Genomic DNA, 9,016 nt, shown 5'->3' on the forward strand with positions numbered 1-9,016 from the left:
TCGGATTCAGCGGGTTAGAAGATGGATGGCACTTAAGTCTTCAATCTGTCTCAAGAATCATTTAAGATATGAAGAGGTAGAGGAAGTGACGGCGAAGGTGGTAGGGAATGAGAATGGCGCCACACGACTGCCATTTGATATTGATTCTACAATAAAATAAAATAAAAATACTGTATAAATAGGAATAACCTTGGAGGTCAATCATCACCCCGAAAGCGGATAGTAGACGTCACGTAGTATATGTGTACCAAATTTCAGGTCAATCGGTGAAACGGTTTGCGAGCTACAAGTGACTTAAAATCCTGGACAGACAAACGGACAGCCACAGTAGCGTATTATATAGAAAGATATACTATATTAATAATAATAATAATAATAAACACAGAACTTTATAAAAAATAAAAGGGCTTTATGTCCACAAAAATGCTTTGTTAAACAGTGAAGCACCAAAGCGTACAAAAGGCAGAAAGAATTTGTCGCAATCCCAAGCAAACATATTTCCAAAAATCAGAAATCCATAGCGAGGGCAAAACACCGGACAGAAGGTCAAATATCCAGAAGCATCAAAAAGCACATTAGAAACAGCGAAACTCACCAAACTCTCAAGCGCCTTTGAATGAACTGCCAGGAACTGTGGGAGACCCTCCAGATTTCTGGGCAGTTCCTGGCTGTGATTGGCAGGTGCCCCCCGCCTCTTGGGGGACCACCCACAATAACATTTGGAATATAACCGAGTCATTGACACCTAGACAAAATGAAAAGATAAGAATACAAATAATAAACTCAAATGATATCAATGCAAACAAAAGAATCAAAAATGGAGAGAGAGGACAGAAAACAAAGACCTGAACCCCAGCCAGGGAAGAAATCCTGGCCGAAATTTAAGACGCACCTTTATTAAAGCGGATTACTGTTAACATCATATTGGCAACATTTCACATCAATAAATGTAATGTTATCAATGGATTCAAGATAAAGTTCAATTGTATGTTAAGAACATTTCATCTTTAAAAAATAGCATTCTTTTAGAGCTGTTAATTTGTTTTTCTGTAACATCCTTGAAAGTATCTCGGCAATTTATCTGTTTGTTGTTTGTTACTGTCATTTTATAAACATTTAAAAAAATGTAAATGGATAGAAGGACCTTAAGAATGAAAGGAAACACAAAATACAAGGAAATTTGGAGACCGGAATCTGCCGCGGGGCAGCAAACACCAAATACATGACGTTTTTTAGCTATCAAAGACGTGCAGAAATACACGAGGTGTGACGTCAGAAGTGGAATCATTGTGTCAGATGTATTGTCATTGGTGCACAGCCCACAGAGTTCAATGGAATTCCTGCCTGCATGTCTTCTGGGATCACTGTGTACTGTTTGATAAGTGACCATATTTGTTCTTAATGACCGACTCTTCAGCAACCCTACCACGACTCGCCGATGGCACCCGTCTCTGAATTTACTGGAGTGAGTGCTGATGTCCAGGAGAGTGAGACTCTTTGGGATGGCTAAGGTCATTCATTGTATTCTCTGGTTGTATCACAGCCCATCACTTCCATAGACCCGAGGTGGAGTCCTCACAAGGTGTCTTTTGGATGTGGAAGAAAAGCTGACATGAATAGTGACCAGGCCAGGATTCAAAAGACTCTAGCTGCGGACCCCCAGATCTCCACTCCATTGCGGAGGTTGTCGCTTTACATTATACATCACTGACAACACCCGGTTACACTCTGGTTAAGATGAGGTCCACCTGACTCAAGTGAAGTAAATCAGGTGACAAAAACCTGCAATCCAATTGGCTTTCCAGCAGAACTCCTGAATTGTGGAGCTGTGGGGGTCTGTAGTTGGACCCGTCAGGTATCATCACAAACATGCACTCAGCACCTTTTAAACCTGAATTAAAAGACCTTTGGTGAAATGCTCGTTGACTTGGGCTATCTTCACAAACGGCCATCTAATCGTTCACCCTTGGTTATTGCTTGGCCGTTTTTGCACTCCTCATTGTTGCACTGCATTTCCCATGGGGTCCCTGAATATCACCACAAGGTTGAAAATCGGTACATTTCACAATTAATTGGTGGTCCTGCGATGGTGTGGCGCCCCACTCTGGGTTGGCTCCTGCCTGGCATGTGCTTAGTGTGGATATGGCTCTGTTCCCTGTGACCATGAGCTGGATTAAATGGGTCTGTAAGTGTTTTCTTAAAAATACTGGGTGGTATCGTCCAATGCCAGGTTATATTCAAACCACTGAGAAGTCTTATATGGAAGGGAAGTGAAATCTTAATTTCATAACATAATGCATTATAATGGAGCTGATGAGTTTTGTCAGCCTGGAGATGAGCCACCAAATAGATGAGATGGCATCCCATTATTCAAATGTGCAACTTCAGCGCTAGCTGCAGGGGAGCGTAGAAAAAGGGCAAGTCTGCTAAAGTTGCAAGTGTGGTGGGCAACAGCCAGCCGCCCTATTGTGAGGGCAGTGAGCGGAGTGAAAAGCTACAGTCCAGTTTACCGTGAAACCTTCATTTCCATTGTAATGTGCTGCGAACAGACAGCAGTTCTCCACTGTGTAATATACAGCTTCCAAAAAGTATACCGTCTTTATTGCAAGCGCAACATTACTTTACAGATTATGAGAGAGCAAACAGAAATTATGAGAGATACTTCATAATAATGAGAAAATAAATCTGAGAGAAATTAAAAGTATGAAGCAGTAGTTCATAATAATTATAGGACAGTAAATTGAAATTGTGAGGTAGTAAGCCATAATTATGAGAAAGTATATGAAGATAAAGTAAGTCATAATAATAAGATACTAAATTGGAATTATTGGATAGTAAATCAAAATGGTGAGGTAGTCATAATTATGGAAATAAAGGAAGCCACTAATAATAAGATACTGAATAGAAATTATGAATTAGTAAATCAAAATTATGAGATAGTAAATCCTAATTAATAATTGTTAAATCCAAAAAATGAAACAGTGAGTCATAATTATGAGATACCACATCTAAATTACAAGTTATATTTATGAGAAAGAAAATTGGAATTATGAAATAATATTTCAAAATTATGGAATGGTAAATCATCTGCATATGCAGTACATATACATATACAGCCATGCACTTCAGAAGAGATCCCACACCTGAAGCTAAGCACGTTCAGGCCCGGCCAGTACTTGGATGGGAGACCATCTAAGAAAAGTATGGGCTGCTCCGGGAAGAGGCGTTGGTGAGGCCAGCAGGGGGCACTAACCCTGTGGTCTGTGTGAGGATCCCAATACCCTAAGTGCAGTGACGGGGACACTGTGCTGTAAAAATGGTCATGTCCTTTGGATGACTCGTAAACCCGAGGTCCTGACTCTCTGTAGTCATTAAAGATCCCTGGGCATCCTTTGTAAAGAGTAGGGTGATCTCAGAATTGAATTCCTTGAGGTAGAAAAATCCAGATAAGTATTAACATTGACCCAAAAGACCACAGAAAACTAAATAAAAATGAAAGAAATATGACAATCATATCAGTCCATAATCCAATAGGCCAATTAAAAAAGGCAAAATGATATAACATTGAAAAATCCAAATGAGAACAAAATCAGTAGCACTGAAAACAGCAAGAAAAGCTTTGATTTCCTCTGTCCTCATAATGTTACCGCAACACAAAATGTTTACTTAAAAGCAGACAGAAAATGGGTGTTACAGTAGGTAAAGGGAAGGACTGAGCTGGAGGCCAATCTCTCTGCTAACACCACCAACAACTGTCATTCCTTAAAGCTTGTAAAGAATAAATATGCCTGCCTTCAATTTACGCAACTGAACAATATGCTAAAATTTTATTATGACCCTTATACTCTGGATATGTTGATCATAATTTTATATTACTCTTTGTTATTCACTTAATTGTGATATTTTATAAGGAGTTTGTCCTCTGTTTAATTTTTCACTTGTTCTTGAAAAATATGTTAATTGCCCATTGATAATATCAACTGCAGATTGTGGATAAAATTGTTTTTAGAATATGAAAAAAAAATGTAAAGTCTTCAAGCATAACGTCTCGAACCCTAAATTGAATTAAGCGGTTTTGAAAGTGTCAGTTGTGTTTTAATCATTACAGCCTGTCACCTTGATGGACGTCCTGTTAGGTGGCAGCTTAAATGAATGCGTATTTTATGTTTCATTTCTGTTTTTGTTCATTTTGAGCTGTTATCTTTAATATCTTTATGTTATTGCTATTGGTTTCGTTTGTAATTCTATAATGAAGTTTTACTGTTCCCTGTTCTTTGTGGGTGGAGCACCAGGGGCGGGGCTACCTTGACGTTAATGCTCTTGAGCCCTCCCACAGGCTTTATAAGCGAGCTAAGAAGGAGATCACTCATTAACTGTGCAGTATGTGAGTATTCATATTTATTGTTGTTGGCTTTCCTGCTTTACTGAGTAACTCTTACTCTGTATTAAGAATTCTGATTTTGGATATCCTTTTAATGACTTGTTTTCTACCTTTTGACGCAACACTTTCTGCCTATTTTTGCTCTATTGTGCTCTTCTTTTTTATATTTCAAATTTTATTAAAATAAATCCTTGATTTATAAGGATTCTCCAGTTATACAAGTCCTGGGTTTATGGTTGTCCCTACCCTTGTGGGGGTTTTGTTGTATTTTTTGTATATTTTTAGTTGTTTAACCAGCTCCCCATTTTTAAGCCTGCTCCAGCAGAAGTCAGCAGGTAGTATTAGGGGTCCAGCTGAGTTCAGGCGAGCCTCTGTAGGCCGACCAGTTAAAATTCTGGCCTGTTTCCTTGCCTGTTTTTGGAGGCCTGTCACTGATTTTGCCATTGTGAAAACCTCACATCATAACACATCCTTAATGATAATGAAGAATACTTTAGTGCCTTAAGTTACCGTATATACTTGCGTTCAAGTTCTCCCACAGATAAGTCGGGACTTGATTTTACCGTATAATTTCTGGTATTTTATAATGTCGGTCGCATACAGTAAGTCAAATGCGGAAAACTCACGCTATCGGTTCAAGAGATTACGATATGCTAACGCCCAACTGAGAGAGTAACCACAAAGCACACGGCTTTTTTTTTTAATGTATTGTGCCTACGTGACCACACGGTAATACCTGAACTATTCTAAAGTGATGTTTGCACTGATTTGTGTTTTTTGTATCTCACACCCTCACACACCTTTATCGTAAGAGCTTCTCTTATCTACGATGGAGTGTTCGATCAGAAGAAAACATGAAGCTGGTTTTAAATTAAACGTCATTCAAGTGGCGAAAGAAATTGGTAACTGCGCTGCTGCAACAAAATTCGATGTGTCTGAGAAACTGATGCAAGATTAGAGGAGGCAAGAAGATGTAAAAAAAAATGTAAGTGTTGCATTTTTGAACGGGTGTATAAGTCAGGATCACATTTTATGATCGATTTTTCAGGTTTCAAGACCCGACTTATATGTGAGAATATATGGCAATTCATATGATAAAAATTCAAGTGCTTGGCCTGCTGCCTTTTGCTGCATTTGTCACTTTGTTTAATTTTCTAAGGACATGCAGTTCCAAACAATAGCACTCAGACACTTGTACAACCTCATATAAGCCGTAATTATTAAAATAAAAATTAGACAAGACTGAAGAACCTAATTTAAAAACAATTGTTCCGGCAGGCAGTAATTAGTGCCATGTATTACAGCAGAGAGATTTAGTCATTTACATCCAGGTGGGTGCTACATGTTTATAGTGGCTGAAATGGTTCCTTCACTGTTTATATAAAGCAGTTTTATAAATGTAATCAATTATTAGTTATTATTATTGAACATAAAAAGCAACTCACCGTTGCCTATAACAGGCTCCCCTCCCCACCTCACCCGTATCCTGTGAATGAGTGTCATTTTATCAGTGCCCAGTAGATGGCAATGTAGGGCTACGTATACAAACAGCGCTGGGCTTCCTGAATGGACTTTGCTCTGTGAGAATAAGAAATGCTGCTTTGTTTTTGGGTTGAAACACAACACATTTGTAAAGAGGCTTCAATGCTGATTTTCAATGGTATTTGTCAAATTAGATGTAGTTAATGTTTATTGTAACATTTTTTTTTCTTCCTCATTCAGGAGAAATCACATTTTCAGGTCTCCTGACAGAAACTTTGTCAAAATTGAATTTGTTTTTTTTTCTTAGTTCAGGAGATAATTTTTTAGAAGTAAGGAAGAAAGTGTTGGCCATCAAGCATGAAGATAGATAGATAGATAGATAGATAGATAGATAGATAGATAGATAGATAGATAGGAAAGGCACTATATGATAGATAGATAGATTGATTGATTGATTCATGGGGCCTCTATGTGTGCCTTCTTGAGCTGGGGGACCTTGCGGAAGCTGCTAGATTTCAATTCATTATAGTGTAGTGTCTTACCAGTGGTGTTCTTGGTGTCTGTAGTGGTCCCAACTGCCTTCAGGAGCCTCATGTATAAACGGTGCGTATGCACAAAAATGCTGTATAAAAACATTTCCACATGCAAAATCACAATGTATAAAACCTACACTTGGCGTAAAGCCACACACATTTTCACGGTACCTCATACCCTGTCGTACGCAAGTTCTCCACTCTATTTTGCAGACTGGCGGCACCCAGCATCAAAGCAGTGCTACTGTTCCTGTGTGATTTATCTTTCTTTTTCAGATCCACATCCCTGACGTGGCTTTATAAATACACAGAAACTAACCGCATATTGTTTATTAGTGTAATGCATCTGATTGTAATTAACCTGTAACAATATAATGGTCCACAGAATGGTCAAACTATTCCAAATACCATAACTGCTTTAGCGTTGTAACTCTTAATGCACCTCAGATCCCACAGCGGATCATCTTTTTCCATATTACTCTCACTGCACCACTCGGAGTATTTATATCACTGTATCTGAGTATGAATCACAGCAGCAGCTGATCGGAAAGAGAATTCTCGGTATACAGCATCAAGCACATGCGGCCTCAGCCATTCTGTCTATTGAACTTCTGTCATATGACAAATGTTTCAGAGCCTTTCCTGTATGGACCTCGCAGTTCAGAAACAGTTTCATCCCAAGAACTCTAATCGCACTCAGTCAGTCCATCAAGTGCTCCTTGTAGAACTGTTTGGATTTATAAGTACAATTACCTCACTGTAAACTTGCATTACAGTTATAATATTGCACAACCTGAGCCACTTTATAAAGCGCGTATTTACATATGATGACAATATCATTTTTAAGATGAAATGCAGCAAAATATGTTTATTATATTATACAGATAAAACTTTAACTACACGGTGCCGCAGCGCTCGTGAGCCGCTGGCGCTCTGTTCACGGATTGTTCCTGCCTTCTGCTGTATTCTTGCTTGTGCTGACGCGACACTGGAAGGATAGATGGATGGAATAATTAAACACGTACTCCAAAGATATTTCAATGTTCCTTAAAAGTTTTGAAGAACTAGCGCTCTAAGCTTACAGATGGCTTAACGTCTATTACAGAGCTGATTGTGTGGCGATTGGGTATTTGGAGAAAGAAAAGTAAGGACAGGAATTGGGGGTTAGTATGTTTGAAAGAGACAGTACTGCTACAATAAAGTATTTCATCGAAGGTAGCCCACGGCGCAGCAAGCATCTTGCATGAGACATGAACAATCACTGCGCCACCGTGTTCCCATTTTTAATAACATGCTTTAACTCCTATCATCATGAAAATATCGCGTATACATCTCAGTATTTTAATTATTCAGAGAGCTGTAATATCACTAATGTAATGGTTTCTGTGTCCTGTCGGAGGAAGAGAAAGCCCGGAAGCACGTAGTGATTCACACACATAGAGCACATAGAAGATCAAATACAAAACAAAGCATTTAACGTGTTACTTTAGTTACAATGGGGTTGAGAAACTAGTAAATTAAATGATTTTAAGATTAAGTTTATGATGTTCTACTTTAATGACAAAATAAACTACGTGATTTAAGTGGAAATTTCCAGATTAAAGTTGACATTTCGTGCTTTTTCCCCCACTGTGTGCCTATTTTTTTTTCTCTGCACCCTAATAAGCTTTCATATGACACTCAGACGCTGGGCTACAACTCGCCTTTTCACGGTGACTTTGATATCTGACAACATCTTTTTTATTTCGGGAACTGTGTGACTTTGTGAACGTGAGCTTTCAAGTTTTTTTCGACACTCTGTCACTCGATCAACTTCCTTTTGTTGTTAATACCACTGTTTAAACCAACAAATAGTATGTTTTTCTTTGCCTTCACTTGGTATTCTCTGAAATTCTTCTATTTCCCTCTTGCTTTTGTCATTGCTTTTTCACAGAAGGCTGAGCTTAAGGGCTATTTATATTGATTTGCATATTCAAAGAGGAGTAATTCTGGGAGGAGTTGGGGCAGGACAGCAGGCGCGTGCCGAAGAACGTGGAGGTTGGCGTACGCACAAATTTATACATCTGGATTTTTTTGTGCATACTCACATTTCCGTTTTTGTCCGTACGCCATGTTATAGTGTGAATTCTACGCACGCCGTTATACATGAGGCCCCAGATCTTTGACGAGCTCCTCCCATGTAGCTTTGGGCTGATCCATCACCTTTCTCATAATCATCCTCACCCCATGAGACAAGATCTTGCATGGAGCTCCAGACCGAGGGAGATTGATGGCCATTTTATATTTCCTCCATTTCTGGATAATCACACCAGCAGTTGTCACCTTGTCACTAAGCTTCATGCTGATGGTCTTGAAGTCCATTCCAGCCTTATGCAGGTCTTGTCCCTGACGTCCTCTGACAGCTCTTTAGTTTTGCCCATGGTGGTGGAGAAGTTGGAATGGAAGAAATTGATTCTGTGGACCGGTGTGCTTTATACACATAACGAGTTGAGATCAGGAGTATCTGTCATTGATCGATCGATTGATTGTAATCCGTGTGCCACGTGGGCATACGGCCAATCCGTGGGAGCCAGAATTCTAGCTGGGCTGTAGTGGATCAAATACTCATTTCTCTCAATGA

Source organism: Polypterus senegalus, chromosome 5 (assembly GCF_016835505.1).
Source record: "Polypterus senegalus isolate Bchr_013 chromosome 5, ASM1683550v1, whole genome shotgun sequence".
NCBI lineage: Eukaryota > Metazoa > Chordata > Cladistia > Polypteriformes > Polypteridae > Polypterus > Polypterus senegalus.